Source organism: Anomalospiza imberbis, chromosome 9 (genome assembly GCF_031753505.1).
Source record: "Anomalospiza imberbis isolate Cuckoo-Finch-1a 21T00152 chromosome 9, ASM3175350v1, whole genome shotgun sequence".
Taxonomy (NCBI): Eukaryota; Metazoa; Chordata; class Aves; order Passeriformes; family Viduidae; genus Anomalospiza; species Anomalospiza imberbis.
Genome location: NC_089689.1, coordinates 18368120 through 18384044, shown reverse-complemented (window position 1 = coordinate 18384044; position 15925 = coordinate 18368120). Strand labels below are relative to the sequence as shown.

The 15925-nt window shown below is 37.3% G+C and overlaps 1 long non-coding RNA gene across 1 annotated transcript; it reads right to left on the bottom strand.

The window, feature by feature from the left end:
- Positions 1-9629: 9629 nt before the first annotated feature.
- Positions 9630-13639, bottom strand: LOC137478978 (uncharacterized). The gene is made up of 4 exons (XR_011001920.1): positions 12488-13639; positions 12360-12402; positions 11732-11781; positions 9630-10303 (listed from the first exon to the last, which is right to left on the bottom strand). It is a non-coding gene; the product is annotated as an uncharacterized lncRNA (long non-coding RNA).
- Positions 13640-15925: the final 2286 nt, after the last annotated feature.

Genomic DNA, 15925 nt, shown 5'->3' with positions numbered 1-15925 from the left:
TTTTTTCCCTTCATCTTGAATAGACTTAACATCAATATAGCTATTTTGTCTAACTTCAACTTCTTGAAGTGAACACCTTATCATGCCAGAAAACCACTTTTTGTTCATGCACCTGCACAATGATTAATGGAGGTACAACCCTGAAAATAGCATTTGGCAGTTAACAGCTGCTACCAGCACTCTGGAGAGTGCACAGAACCTTGCAAAATTAAAGCTGCAGATTTGTTCTCCTCTAAAAAGTTGAACAGAACTCCTGAGTCATGTGTGAGGGGTAGACTGTGCATCATAATTTCAGGTATGCTCTTTACCTCTTGTCTAAGAGTGACAAGTTCAAAGTCAGCTGATATATTACAACAAAGACCTCTCAGAAAACTGCCAGCACACATCTGGTGAATATTGCCAACACAAGCAAAGAATTTTAAAGCACTCAAATTAAAATAAACAAAAAAAAGTTGCAGTATGAAACATAACTGGCACACCTCAGCCAAGATGAAAGCACCCATTTAGTATCAAAAGAAAATATAGAAAAGATAATAAAATACAGGAGAACTAGGACAGCAGCACCAAATGATTCCTTGCTGGTTTTTGTTTTTTTCTTAAGAACATGGAGGGTTTGGAAAAGAGGAACAGTTGAGTACCAACTAATCTAAGTGTTGCTGAACTGAACATCAGTTCAGTATTGAAGTCACAGCTGTACCTCAGTGGAGTGAATGACCCCACTGGCCTACACCTGTGGCCCAACAGCTGGTAACAGCTGGCAGGTGACAGTCAGACATTCTGGTTACATGATGCATGTATGACTGGGTCTTGGATTCACTTTGTCCTCAGTAGTAAGTGTTCAAGGTGAGCTTCAAAAGGAAACAAAAGCTATTCTTCATCACCCTGAAGTGACCTGTAATATCATTTGCCACAGTAGCACACTAGACAAGATACCAGCAAAATTCAATATATAGGTTGTGATAACTTATCTAAGGTAGATATTTTCCGGCTGCAAATTCGACACCTGAACGTTCTCTAGAAAGTTTGGATTTTGGCACCAGCTTGGTTGCCATCAATTCATCAGTGTCTTACTGGCCAAGATATTCAAGTGAGTTTGCATATGCGTCCAATATCCATTCAGCCTCAAGGAATTTCTAATTACCGAGGGACCGAGGGGAATGTGAATGCTGATACAAGTGCCGGAGGTGACTGTCTCAAGAAATAGGAGAGTAAAGCCACGTTAATCTAGCTCTGATCTAGCACAGCTTTGTGAGAGCTTTCTGCCAAACCTGCTGATAATGTTGCTATGCAGGATGTTACATACTGATGTCCATCTTGTGTTGGGCTCTCTCGAAGTCTGCTCATTGCTGGCTCAGGTCTGACTGGTTTGTATTAAACCTAGGCTTTTTGCCTTGCTATGCAGATTGCTATAAATAAGCAATGTTGTTTATTCATGTCAAAGTATTGCCATTCTCAAAAAGCTTATGATTTCCAGTTCCTCCTGATCCCTAACAGTGGTAGTATAAGCCTGGGGAGAAAGCTGGCTCCATGCACTTGTAGACATCTCACTCATGCGCTGAAGCTTTTTATGGTTTATTAAATAAATGGATTTAATGGATGTGCTGGCCCTCTGTTCCTTCTTTAATACCTTTGAAGTACTCTCAGTGCTAGCTGTCAACTAAGAAAAAAATATCAGTCAAACTAATGAATAGGCCCAAAGTTTCCCTCACTATTCTTCTCCCCTGAGAAAAGGCCATGGCATATTGTTGAAGCAGAACAATCCAGATTACTATCCTCCTCATTTGTTCTCAGCTAAATAAAAAAGCTTGCACCAATTTGCAGATTACTAGAGCATCTGAGAACAACTACTTATGGGGAAGAGAATGTCAGAGTAAAGACTTTGTCACAGAATCTCTTGGAAGGGAAGGGAAAGGAAAGGAAGAAACTCTGCTTGAGAGATCAAATTCAGAAAATGTCTCTGCTAAGAAATTTGTGCCAAAGGGGCAATGGTAAGACACCGAGGTACAAAAGGAAACCAGAGGCTAGAGAAGCTGAAAGAAGAGGCGTCCCACTGTGGAATGACTGGAATGCTCTGAAATGGAAGACTCTGTATTGACCATCTTGCTTGATCTGCATGTCAAAAGCAACTTCTGCCACATAGAAACATACTTCTGTTCCGAAAAATGCTGTGATAAACAAAGCATTCAAGGCCATACCATTGATCTCTTCCTCCAATGTTTTTAGGGCAGGTATGTAGCATGAAGTAGCATGTCTTTCAGAAAATCCATGTACAAAAGGGATAATGGAAGTAAACAGTAAAGGTCGCCTTGCAATGATTGATTTTACCATAAGTAGGAGTAAAGCTCACTAATGTACCATCACATTTTTAGCTATTAAGTCCCGTAAACCTGGATATGATTTTTCAGATTAACTTACAGTTTCACAGAGTTCTCTAGGCAAATTTAAAACTATTTGAGTCTAAGCAGGAGAACACCTTCCCTAAAGAACTACTTACATAAATTAACAAGTGTTTTGTGTGTAGCATGGGTGAAAGATGCTGGAAAAAAAACATGGGGAAATGTTCTGTTGCCTGAATTATCCAAACATTTGCCACATATGACTGCTTTTTGAGCATTTTCTGACAACAGTGTAGTTTTTGGAAATACGCTCATCCATTAAATATATATACATCTCATTTGTTATGATGAGAAGATCCTTCCACAGAAGCATACTAGAAGTATACTGATTTTTGTCATTCTATCTTCCAGTTATATTCATTCATACTAATTAGTTCTTTTCTGTTTCATACTGTTTCATATAGATGGTAATTTGTGACAAAATACAGAGTAATCCCAAAGCAAGTACTCAGGTAATTTATTGGGATGAAACTCTTAATTTTTCACTAATCAGTTCTGCATCTCATTCTGCTTTTGAGAACCTTGAATGAACCCCACTGGACAGGATTTTTGTCTCTGACTTCAACAAAAAAATATAATCAAAAAGCAATGGCTTTTCAGCTTGTCCGCTGAGGCACTTCGTAGGTTTCAACATAAGGGAGTTGGAGTTGATGCTGTTTATCACAGAATCAATAGCAAATTGGTCAATGAACCATCAATGCAGACATAGTTTTGCACTTGCTTCATCCATATTTCTGTCTAAAGGATAAATTTATCCTAAGCACCACCTAATTTCTAATCAAGGTTTCTGGTACCAATAGACAGGTATCCATATAGGTGTAGTTATGGAGATACATTATTTCTTCCACTAAAAATGAAAGTGTCTTGAAGTTAGTAATCCTTTCACTATAGTTAAAAGGTAAATATATTTGTCAAGATCTTCAGCTAGAATTATAAAAAAGTGTTGCCATTCAAAGGTGAATGTTTTACCCTTTACTTAGTGGAAAGCCAGTAGACCAATTTGCAGTTGCTCAGTGTGGTTCAAATGCCATAACCAATGTTAACAAAAAGAAAAAAAACTTTGTTCTGGAAGGTGATTGACAGAAGACATCATTATCTCTGCAACGCGTTTTTTCCCTATGCAACATAAAATAAATACTAAAGAAATAGAAACTGTAAGTTCGGAAATAGGGATTGTATTATTAATTATTTTGCAGGCAGAGAATATTTCATAATCTAATGACTGATTCCAAATGTTACTAGTAGAGCCCTGAAGGCTGTTGTATAATCAGCTGCTGCATACAAACTTTCCCAAAAGGTGAACCTTGAGAAGGCAGCGAAACATGCTGTCACAAAGGTAAGACAACTGGTACTCTGCATGTTGTCATGTAATGGTGGGCATTGTGTGGTACTCATTTGAGAACTATCAGCAGCAGAAACAGCTGCCATGGCTGCTAGCAAAGTCATTGAGATACTACTGTGTTAGATGGCATCCCTGAGACTGTTAATTTTAAAGGCTGTTTTTAGATAGTCAGTCATGAACTCAGGAGATAATGCATTTGATGTGATTTGAAACACTCTGACTCTGTGAGAATTTGGAATTTTCCAGGTTTTAACATTAAAACAAAGAAAAAAAATCTTACCACCATTTATGTTTGTTTATTATAAAGGAGACCTGGTTTGTTGGTTCTGAATTGGGCAGCATCCATCTTTTCCGTCACCTTGTAGTAGTTTTTGCATGATTAATGAACATTTATCCCTGAACTGCAATTCTGCCAATATGAAATGGCTTTTCAAACTCACATGAACAACTGAGGTTGGGTTTAAACAATATGCAGGGTCAGCTGGAAATTTCTCCTTGGATTGGTGACCTTCACTGTGTCTTAGTATGTAGCACAGAATATTAGGCAGAGACTCAAGACTAGCAGCATATGCCTGTCATAAACATGCATGTGAAGTGCCTGGGCCAAATCCTTATATTTTAGTGCATTTACTTTCTCTTACCTTCACTGAAACCACATCCACACAGCCAGGTTGGAATTTGTCCCGAAGTGTTAGAAATTTCCAGGGAGTAAGACAAATCTTTAAAAAGAGTAAATTTGTTAGTAACAAGATGGCCAAAATATCTAAGCAAAGGATATTTTCCAATGGATGTATTGTTGTAGCTGACCAAAAGTAAACCAGACAGAGTCGACTTAAATTAGAAGAGGAAGCTGGGAATGATTGTTTGTTTGTTGGGGTTTTTTTAAGTTATCAGTCATTAGACAGAGACAAAAAACATCACAGTAGGAGACCTGTAAAATGGTTCTTGCAATCCTCAAGGGCGTTTCTTTCAGTCTTTCAACAACAGAACTGGTCTATATCATAAGTCTTATTTATAAAGAGGCTTTCAGGCAATTTCACACTGCTTTTCTCTGATGTCGCCCAAAAAAACATGTAAACCCGAGGGATTAGTAGTGACTTAGAGGGAAAATAGTGTAAAGTTACAGGATGAACTGAGCCAGTGCAGCTGGCTTGATGCACTGTTCCCTTGGGCTACTGCAATGAGTGAAACTCACCTAAGTGCCCCAGCCCACTCCCACCCCGCCCTGCGTGACTTGTTACATTGTGCACTAGAATTACTGGGTCTCAGGGGACCGTCAAGTCTTTAATGGCCTGCAGTGTGCTAAGAGAGGAGTTCACTACCTCGGAGCTGAAAGTTAAACCTCCTTTTATAGCTCTGTTTTGACAGTAACAACTGGGAAGCACGGTAAACAAAATGTTTGCTCAGGCACTGCAGTTGGTCGCCTATTTTGATTCAGTTACTTATATGCTGGCATCTTAGCATGCAAAATAAACTGTGACATTAATTACCCGTTGTGGGTCTGTCATGAGTTACAGGTTTCAATTATATTGTGTTACGACTGGTTAATGACACTGCACATCCGAGATTTTGAGTGTATATTTTTCATTTATTAAAATTGTCTGCAGAGGAGCTATCAAATATATAACAAAACGTGATCTGTTTTCATCTTTTGTTTACTATATTAACTGACTTACATTTAGTTAATCCACTTCCCATTTAAATTATTATGAAAAGTCTCATACAAGCAATTGTCTTTCTGCAAACACAGAGAAGGAAAACCAACACAAATTTCACTTAAGTCTCCAATATGCATAAGTTGTCTTTATAAATGAAGGTCTTAAAAGCCCATCATCTCTGAGAAACTTTATATAACACACTCCTATTTGCTGCATGAAATAGTGATTTGTTTTAAGCTTGTTTTGTTTACAGTTGCATAGATACTTCCAACAATTCCATACACTGGAATATTTAGCATTCACTTGTCAGAAAGAATTATTGTAAGAAAGGGTAGGAATATGATTTAGACCCTTCTACTATTGAATTCAGTAGCTATTGTCTGTCCCTTCAAAGTTGGAATTTGAGTTTGTTTTAAGGGCTCTGTAATCCTTGTGATCTATGTTCCAATGTTCATACTCACTCTGTTAGTGAGCAGAAGGTTATTGGGGGTGGGTAAGGGCAGAGTTTTGCTTAGTAAATAGTGCATGATCAGACTTATTCTTTTCCCACTGAAGTGCCGTGAGAATTAATTTGTTAATGTCAGTGCAGCACTTTGAAGACATAATAAAGAAAATAAAGTTACTCTGGTGATGAGTGCCACAGAAGTGTCTATAAATGAATAAAGTGCTGTCTAAGTGCTAAGTATTATTATGATTACTGCCTGCATTTGCAAAGAAGTGGTTAAATACAGTGGGATGTGGGTGTAAAATTACATTTTAAATGGATCTATTTTTGAGATTACTTATCAGCATGATTAGTGTGATAATAATTACATTTATCATTAATAATACATTTTTGAAAAGTTAGGCAAAAAAAGCTAACAAGTTTGATTTTGATTTTGCCAGAAATGCGTAGTGCTTTCCAAAAGCAATCTGTGGAACTTGTCTCTGGAATGCAGCTGTGTAAGATTTCACTAACATCTTGCAGGTGGAGCCTAATTTTAGTTCAGCCTTGAGAAGGGGGAATTGTTTTCTCTGATATGCACAGCACCATAACAGCAGCAAAGCAGGTGGAGCTTTAGACAAGTACTTGTTTACTTTCCTGTTTAAAAAAAAACAACAAACCCACACAGATGAGTCATATCATTAATTATACAGTTTCAATTTGATTTTAACAAGTCTAACAAAATAGTCTGCAGCACATTTGACCTACTGATTCTCAAAAGTGGAACAAACCCAACAGAATGGGAAATGTTCAGAAAATGCGCATTCAATCCTAAATTTAGTGGAGAAGGAGCTGGTAAATGATGGGAAGGAAAATTTAGAAATGCATCTGCTCAGTCACAAAGAGTGAGCTGCAGAATCAGTTCCAACAATTTCTCTGTCAGCTTCAGCAGTCTGTTATTATTAGAGCTTTGAAGTTAACTTTATGTAGAACTTGGAGATTCTTGAGCTGCAGGACATGAAAATGAACCAGAGTATAAAAGCTGAGCAGCAGCTTGCTGCTTTTAGTCCCATTGGTAATACAAACTCAGTGTAATAAATCTTGCTCCTTTTCTCTTGACCTGTTTATGTTTTAAGCTCGCCAGAAATCCTTATTATCTGAATGATCAATAACTGATGTCTTTTTCATCAGTTGTTATGCAACTTCTCAGTTTGTACATGGCAAAATAGAATAATCCCAGAGTGTCCTTGGGGTAAGCAGTCTATTACTAACTCTATTACTTGGCTAGAAAGGCTACTTTGCTATACATGCTTCTTTCCTAAGCTTCCACATTTTGGATTAATCTACAAGATACATTGAGGTTTTCAGTTTTTTCAGTACCATGAAAAAACAGAGGTCCTTTCCAGGGCTGTGTTCAACATGGTTTTTTTGTGGTAAACTGTAGTGCTGTTGGCTGCATCCATGATTGCTCTTGGCTGTTTTTTTTCAGATGGCATTTATTTTGATATTTACACCTCAGGTTAACTTTTTGCATCTCACTTATTTAAACTTATTTAAACTAACCATAAAGTTAGTGTAATAGAAGTTTCCCAGGTGTGCCACAAAAGCACTGTTGTTGTGCTATAGGTCACATATCACCTGTAAGGAAATCATGGTTACTCGATTAGAAAATCTGTGTCTTTCCAACTCTGGATTTCTAATAGTTCTTTTAAAATTAACTGAATGGACAGCAGCTGGAACCAACAAAGAACTATTGTTTCATGTGTTGTTATTTCCAGCATCCTTTTGGAGAGTTCATACACTTTATGTCCTTGATTATAAAGCCCTTGTCTTCCAAACATCTCTTTTAATGAACAAGAAGAGATGGAAATTTGTCTACAAAGTTTTTGATAATTTCTCAAGAAGCATAAGCTGTTCCTGCACTTAAAATTAAATGGGCTCATCAAAGGTCTCAATACTGCTTGCTTTTCTTTTTCTCCAGAGAGACATGGCATATCTAAACAATTCCTGAGAAGGGCAGTAGTTTACTTGATCACTTCAGTGATCATCTATTTATTTCTTTATAACAGTAATAACAACATAATACTTTTTATTCAATGGCCCCATAGTGCCTATCATCTTTTCATATAGCTCAGCTGCCTCAGAAAAGCAGCACACTCTGGAGCATGATGGCACAGACTGTTGACTTCTTTCCAAGTAATTCTAGTATACATTTGATTGGTGGTGACATGCCTTTGGAGCTCAGAGATGGTGAACAGACTCATCTTATCTATATCTCGCCTTATCTTAGCACTTACAAGAGGTCTTCCCCATGTCAGAATAGAGAAGCACCGGATACTGAAGTCATGTTTTTGTTGAGTTGTATCTGTTATCTCCTTCTCTTGGATGCACAGGGCCTTTGTGAAGTCTGGGTATCAGAGACTGACCTCTAGTCTCATTCCTGTCTGTGCCCACTCATGCAACTTCATCTGGCTAAGAATGAGGTGTGTGCTAACCTGAGGATCCACCCTGAACTGAACATGTTTAGAGGTTTGTGAAGGAAGACCAGGTCAGGTGAGAATTAGAGGACTGAGTTCACTGGCATTTTTGAGAAAGCATTAATCCAGGAAGGATTTTGTGGCCAAAATCCTGTTCTTACTCTGCTGCTGAAACTGACTGCCCCAGCTGCAAGTTGAATTTATCACCAATGTTGAATGTTTTCTGAAATATTTAATGGCGATCATAGCATTTATAGCCAGTACCATAAACCTGAGCTTTTAAAACCACCAAGAATGATATATCCAGTGCTGAAGAAGGGCAATTGCACAATGATTCCCTTTGGTCTATCATTTTTTTGGTATTGATTTATGCCTTCCCCAGGAGTAAACTCCAGCTACACGTGTAAGAGGCTTTACTCTCTCCATTGGAGCATTGGCAGTGTTGGTACTACAGCCTGTAGAAATTAGCATTGCAGACAGGGCTCAAACAACATTATGGTCCTACCATAATACACAAGAAATTCTACAAATTACTGCTTGCTTCTAGTGTTGTGTGAACTGCAGCAGTGCTGGTCAGGATACTCTTGGGCAGGCAGTGTGGCTCTTGGGGGTGGTGCTGTGTAGGGCTGGGAGCTGGACTCGGTGATCCTTGAGGGTCCCTCCAACTCAGCTTATTCTGAGATTCTGTGAATAGAAGCATGTCCTTGGGCCTGGCCTGTCCAAGTAGAGAGCAGAAGTATGTGAATATATACTGTAGCATTTGAAAAGAAACAAACATTTAGAAGGATATGGGAATGGTTTTTGCCTTTGCCTAGTTTCAGTGTTTCTTGATTTTAATTGGGACTCACAGAACTTAGGCTATTGCTAAGTTTTAAAACATTGGCAAAGGCATTCTAAATATTCTAGTTGCTTAAGCTCAGTTGTTTCTGCAAATATTTGCCAAGTCTATATTTATCACTCTATGTTTCAGTTATCTCCAGTTTGTTAACCCAAAATAAGTCTTTCTAGCATTTCCATGTTCTCACCATGTCAAAACAATGTGAACCAACATGCCTTTTTTCTGATTTATATTTTTTTATAAGTGATGAAAATGAACCTAAAATCCACCAAAGTTGAACATGCTCAACACTGAAGGAAGGAGCATAACAGCCACCACAGTGTTTCAATTCAGGCTAAAGAAGGTAGGGTTTGATCTGTTCATTGTATTTCGGCAGTTTCTGTGTCAACTGAGAGAAGAGAACTTCCTATGCTGATTATTGTGGTTAGAATACAGAAATACTCTTCATTATTTATGTTAGCTTAAAGAAACTACTTTATTATGATATCAACCTGTACAATTCTCTTTTGCCATATTTTGACTCTGCCTTTTCTGAGGACCAAATTATGTGGAGAGAAAAACAAGAGATCTGATCTTACTTGGGAGTTTACTTTAGTGGGAGAGTCAGAGCATTTTTTAAACTGTTGTTGTCACTCACTATGGTAAATCCACTGGTACGAATAGGAGAAGCTCTAGGAGAGCAGCTCTGCACCAAGAGCAGCCTATGGCTCCAAGGAAATAAAGCCATAAACTCTCTTGGAGTAATTCAGTTCTGTAGCTGAAGAAACAGTCTGTATGAAATTTTGTAAATGCAAAGTACCAATAGTCTTGATTGTATTCTTTTCTGTTTCTGAAGGTTATAGGACAATGGTCCTATTGCAGTCATATTTGTAAGATAAAAGATCATAGTAATATTTTAATTTCTCAGAGGAGATCTCTGCTGAAAAAATGTATTAAGAAAGGAGTTCTTTCAACCAAATTATAAAGTTAGAGCAGGCGACTTTATTGTGAAAGAGACTGGAACTCAGCACTGCCCCAAAAGTCAGCATTTATGGATCTCTGCTGCAAAGAACTGTCTCTTCTGCAGCTCCACTTTATTTGATGAGGAGTCCTGAAATCTAACAGTCAGCTCTTCTGCTCTGCCTCTTCAATTCCCTATTCTTGCCTGGCAAGAACATGCCTTTTAAGACTAAAAAGCCTTTCAGAGAAAAAGAGAAAGAGAAGGAGTTTTTAAATTAACATTGAAATTGTCAGAGACTAATTGCATGTTAGCATCAAACAAACATTGTTGATGTTGTTTTTGGGTTTTGTGTTTTATAAGTTTTCTGTAACCCCTAATCAAACATGGGCGAGTATCTGTTGAAACAATGTATGTAATTTGTTTACATTGTTAGTTCAGATAATTACAAAGCAAGCACAATGGAAATAACTGGTTTCTTACTTTTATGTGGAAAGTGTCGGGGGGAGGGGGAGGAGGAACTCAACAACTAACCAGTGGTTGTCAGCTGCTGTGTAAAATATTGCCTAATTTACAGTTGTTGCATATTAGCATTGCTAAGAATGCTAGGGACATAAAGTGTCATGTTGAATATAGGGTGATGACTTCATACTAGAGCAAGTCTGGGGATATGACCAGTGTGCAGTCACAGAGAAATCAGCTTTAATTAATTTGAGTGCCAGCACTGTGTATAATTACACAGCATGAGAGTTTGCATGCAAATGCTAAAATGCTGATTGTTGGAATACTTGCACTTATTAATACATTGGGACTAAGCAATCCTGGCCTGTAAGCAAGGTATAGAAAGAACACACGGTGCTGTTGGGGTAATTTCCTCTGTCCTGTAGTTAGCAAGCAGAATTCAGATAGTTCTGCTTCTAAAGTGATAAGCATAACATATTAGTCATTCTTGTGGATGACACACCTTGCAGCCCCCTCTCAGTGTGCAACTAAAACAAGATGATCTATTATTATTAAAGTTGTCAGAAACATAACAGCAGGATTTGAGATTCATTTATTGTAAACACTAGCTACAACTCAATCTTGCTTTTCAATTTCAGTTTTTATTTACTTATTATATATTGTCAGTATTCTCAATTAGAAAAAAATGTCTTGTAGGCAACTGTAATATAGAAATTGTCATAGTAAAGTAAGCGCTCTTGTTTGATGCTTCACGCCTTTCGAAGACCATGACAAAAGACCGTACATAGTTTTTTTTTTTTTCTCCCCTACCCAGAAAATGCCAGTGCAAAGCTTTTTTTCTGGACTTTACAGTTGCTGTGTTCTGAGGAATCAAAATTGCTAGCCCAAGAAATGGAAGTTGTATATCTTCCTATCCAGTCTTAATCAGTATGTTGGTCTTATCCATGTGTGACTAATCCTGTTTGCAATCAATTTATCTCAGTATTTTACTGCAGCAACGAATTTCACTGATTAATTATATGCTGAGTAACGTAATAGCAGGACACTAAAAACACTGTTCCTTAATGTGGATGAAACTCTTTTGTCTGTTGATATACACAGGAAAAATACTTAGGTCTGTCCTTGTCATTCATTACATTCTACATCAGCAAAATCTGCTGCAAAACTAAGGTAGTCCACTCCTCTTCAGTATCTCACCATATGGAACTTCTTCATATCTTTAATCATGCTGTTGACCTTCTCTGGATCTTGCCAAAATACATTCATAATTCAAAAAAAAAAAAAAGGAGTTTGAATGTACTTGTTCATCACACGTTGATCTTTGTATACATATAGGTAGTGAAACACAGGTTAGTACAGGAGCTTATTTTGTATGCATCTAAAAATTTGCTCTGTTTTTTATGTTGCTTCTTAAAGAATGTTTTTCATTTGCAAAACATTAACATTTGTCAGGGTTATTTCCAGCCACACAGAAAATGTTCCTTTGTGTATTTTGATTATTTAAAGCAATTTTGCTTCTCTGATGTATATGTGCATCCAGCACAGCATGTTCACTGCTTTGAATGAATGTGTGGGGAATGCTGTTAATTTCCTCATGTGCATGTAGAGAAATGCTTTTACTGTCTACTGCCCATGTTGAGATGGAGTTGCTTTGTCTTCTTGTTCACATTATATAGTGCAGACTTCTTTGTATTTGAAATGCAATAACTACCATGGATTACAAAATTAACAATAAATAGTATATGCTAGACACTGGTATGGTTTGGGGCTTCCCAGGGTCTCCAGATGAATTCCAGAGTGCTCTATTAGGCACCAAGGCTTTTACCATGCTTGGGGTGCTGGGTGGTTAAGAGTGGAGTCCAATATAACTAGATGGTAGTTGGAAGATTGTGCTTAGATTACAGTGAGAAAATACTGAAAATACTGATGTCCTTAAAAAAATAATAATTAAACTTTGATCATTTGATTTGTCAAGTTTAAGAATGATCTGGAGTGCATTAGTTCCAAATCCTTCCCCTAAGATACGCATTTTTCTGAGCACAGCAGATTCTGCTGCATAGCCAGCAAAAAGTGCTCAAGAAAGCCAATGCCTCCAGCATGCTGCAGTCATCTTCCCCATGGATCCAGGGTCTAATGCCTTGGAATGAGTGTCACAGACAAGACTGGTGAGGTGTTGTGAATAGCTCTGTGACTTTGTGTGTTTTCCCTGACCAAGCTTCAAGGACAACTTGAACATATCATAGTGAGAGGATTATGCGCTTCATTCTGCCTTATATTTAAGCATGTGTCTAATTTTAAACACATAGTTACTTCCATTCATTTCAGTGGTATTGTTGTACATAATTTTAAATATCTGCTCAAGTGATTTAGTAAATTGTATTCAGAAAAGGCATCAGAGGCAGGAGTACCTATGAATATGATGGGATAGCTGGAGGCCAGCTGTCCAGTGGAAACATCTCTCTTCTGCGTCAGAATTATTATTCTTATCCAGTTTAAATAAAAATCTCACTTTCTCTGGATTTCTCCCATCTTCCCATATAAGGTCATGGTAGGCTTTTTCCTTTGGAAGGAATTCTGGCAGCCCTCATGAGCTGTCCTAGCTATGACATATTGTGCTGCTGCCTCAGTTCAAGTCATATCAAATTGTTACTCATATTTGTACTGTCTCTCACTGTGTATTTCAAGCAAACTCAGGTATTTTTAAAAACAAACAAAAAGACATTTTCTCATTGTTTTCAGATTTCAGTAGAGCCCAGTGCTGAATAAATAAATGACAGAACAGAGAAATATATATTTCTTTTCCTGGAATACAAGTCAAGCACAAGACTACAAAGCGGATATCTATGATTTAGAAAACTATAACTCAGTATTAATGTTTAATGGATGTGGCACATTCCTTGCTGGGAAGTGTTATAAATCACTCCTTGAAAGAAAACAACAAAATATTTGAGGAGCATGTTGACGAGGGGTTTGTGTGGTTCAAAGGTGACATGGAAACAATGGCCACCTGAAGACAGTATTATATCGCTGTGACAAAGAGCAATTCAACTCTATTCATTTCCTAAACATGGAAAAAAGAGTGGCTTTTTTATCATTCTTTTGATTCTGCTTGTATGTTTGGTTTATTCTTATTTCTTCTAGGAAGAAGATTTTCCACTCCTACTATTCTTTTTCCATCCTGGTTTTTAGTCTATCAGGCATAAATGCTTTTTACTGTGCTTTGCTAGCTGGCTGTGCCCAGAAGACTTGATTCTGCCATCCTTATTCCTGTTGAGATTGATTTTGATACCAACTGTACCCACCCTGAGTCATTTCTTTCTTCTCCATAATTATATTGAAGTCAGCAGGACTATTCATATTAGTAACTGCTCACTGTGTGATGGTGTTCAGAGCATGGCCCAGGAGGAGACACTGGTGGCCAGTGTGTTAAGTCTGCATGAATATGGGTAGCTGAACCTGGCCCACTGAGTACCCAGCTTAATCGCACTTTTCAGAGTAATTACTGCTTAGTACAGTGGAAGCAGGGCAGGATCCTGACATGTTTTCTCTCTCTCTCTGTTGCTTCTTTCTTTTCTTTTTATTTCTGAAGTGAGTGAATTTGGCTGGATATTTCCCTAGAAAAAGCAAGGTATGTGATTATAACCAAATGAACAACTTGGAACCACAAAAGCCCCACAAATCAAATTTGTTTATAACTTGTTACTGCTTTTGTTTGTTTCAGAAAAGCCTATTACATTTACTCTTAAATGATACAATATGATCAGTGTGATCTTGTGGTAAACAATAAGAATAGCTGTTTCTCAGATTTTGCTTTTTGTGGCTTCTCAATGTTTTTCATTAAACAACAGAGCTTGCAAACTTTAATTCATAAACTCACCTTTTAGCCTCATCAATCATAATAAAGAACCTTAATAGCTAAATGTTCACATCATACAAACTCTATTGTGGTTCACATCTTGGTCGATGCCTTTTTTGAAACATTTTTGGAACACTAGTTAGTTTCTGTTTTGATTATATATGTTGAAGAAAAACTGTATTGTGAATATTTCTTTTTATTTAAATAAATAGATGCTTGTTTGAAGGAAAACTTACACCAAGAGGGAAGAGTACTGTTTTAGATGTCAGTGGCCCCAGTATTGTACAATTTCTCAACTTTGCTAATCTTTCCATATCTGTAGTTTACATATTTGCTAAAGATTTCCTTCTCTCACCTCCTAAAAGTGGATGTTTTCACCATTCCCCTAAGAGAAGAATTTATATAATAGGGATGTTGTGTATAAAGACACTAAGAGTATCAGCAGTACAGTTTTGCCTTGAATGTGGTTACTGAATAGATATCCTTATTGAGCACTGTGAACCTGACTATCACTAATAGCAGGTTAATACTAAAATTAACACACAAACCACAGAGGAGAAGTACCCAAAGGCCTTGCAGAGCCCTTAAGTAGTACATGTATGCTGTATTCTGTGTTGGCCCTCCCATGATGTCTTTAGTCTTTCTAGTATTTAAGATGATTGATAGACCTGATGGCATGGCCACTTATATGTGGTAGAAGTATTCTCACTGCATATTTTGCACCACAGGTATTCATATCAACTGGATTGAAAGGCAGAACTCAACATTTGAGAGTATTTCTGGTCTAAAAATGTTTAGTGTGTGTCTACATGTGTTTATTTACGCACACTTTTACAAATATATACAAAATATACAAATAGATACACATTTTAAGTCTGTAATCAGCAAACATACAAATTTCAAGAAATATCAAAATGTGCAGGTTCCGGTTCCACTATGATCAGATCAAATGCAGATAGATTAAATTATATACCTTATGTGAGAGAACAAAGTAGAAGATCATTGTCATGGCCCCCTTGATCCCAGACTCTTCTTATTTGAAATTCATTGATTAAAAATGCTGTGGCATATTCATAGACAGTTGTGAAAAGCTGTTGAGTTGAAAATAATCTATTTTCAAAAAGTATTTGGCTGATTCTTTGGTAAAAGTTGCCTTCAGGCAAACACTTGAAAAATGATACAGCCTATTAGAGCTTAAACTGAGGAAAACTCTTTGATAGCTGATGTTCACACATCACTAATAGCCTGAAAAGTTATGGGGTTTAGACAGTGGTATTAAAAGTAAATTCCATGTGATACATTGAACAGATGCCAATCCTGTTGGGTCCCAATGTTAAAAAAATGTATTAAATCAACTTTCTGAATGCCCCTGTTCATTATTTTGCTGACTTGGAAACCTTGAAGTGTTTTGTATCCATTTCATTATCTCTAAAAAGCATGAATTGTAATGGAATTTACATAAAAATCCTGCTTTGGAGTGGAGACTTTACTGCACAGTCAGCTGCCCCCCTAATCCAATCTTCCCCAATGCAGTT